The sequence below is a fragment of the Sesamum indicum genome, linkage group LG12 (assembly GCF_000512975.1).
Source record: "Sesamum indicum cultivar Zhongzhi No. 13 linkage group LG12, S_indicum_v1.0, whole genome shotgun sequence".
NCBI lineage: Eukaryota > Viridiplantae > Streptophyta > Magnoliopsida > Lamiales > Pedaliaceae > Sesamum > Sesamum indicum.
Window position 1 is genome coordinate 2317854 of NC_026156.1, and position 910 is coordinate 2318763.

Genomic DNA, 910 nt, shown 5'->3' on the forward strand with positions numbered 1-910 from the left:
TCTTTGACTTTGAAATTTCTCCCCATTGTTATTTTCACCACAGACCAACAAAAAGAAAAAACAACATGAAAAATCTTCTAGGTGTTCTTTATGCTATAATTAAAATAAACCTCTATATGTTCGGGGGGCAGGCGCGAAGAGTCCCCTCCGGTTCCCCCCCCCCCCCCTCCCCTCTCCCTCTCTCTTCTCTCTCTCTAGAATCAAAATGCTGAAGAAGGAACAGGTTGGGAACCTGAGAAGATTGATTCCAGGGGTAAAGATGGAAAGCAAACGAATTAGTCAAATTTAGGCTGCTTTAAACACGTTTTCTCTGGGTTACCGGTTCACGACCCGGTCCACTTGGAGCCAACGCAATGGGTTTGCTCTTTCATATCATGATGATGACCTACAACTGTACTATTCTATTCTTTCCCAAATCGGACGCTCCCATTTCATTAATCATAACCAACGAAAATTCAAAAGTCAAAAGTTTAGGGTAAATATCTTTTCATAAAATTTGCCATTATTATAAATATTTTTTTATTATTTAAAAAATTATTAATATTTTTTTAATTTTAACGATCGTCTAAAAATTAATTTACATTCATCTATTTTTTTAAAATACAACAATTTATTCTCCTATATTTTTTAAAAATTGAGCAATTTTACCTCCTTATGCACGAAGGTAAATTACTTTATTTTAACAAGCACAATAAGCTAGGTTACCATTTTTTTTATTATAAATGAATAATTTACTCATTTATAATATCACATGATGATAAATTAACTCCACTAAAAATCTGATCCAATATATTTATAACTTTAAATCATGCTTTAAATTAAACAGATACACTCAAATTAAACTTAAATAACTATACTACATATATCTACATACTCATATTAATAGGATACAGATCTAAATTTCTTGGAT

General features: G+C 31.3%; 1 protein-coding gene across 1 annotated transcript in view; it reads right to left on the bottom strand.

Annotated features, from left to right (window-relative positions):
• The window catches only part of LOC105175115 (ALA-interacting subunit 1), a 4483-nt gene extending 4216 nt beyond the window's left edge, over positions 1-267 (bottom strand). The window contains exon 1 of the mRNA XM_011097455.2: positions 111-267. The gene's annotated coding sequence lies outside the window, so the exon portion shown is untranslated. The remainder of the gene's footprint in view (positions 1-110) is intronic.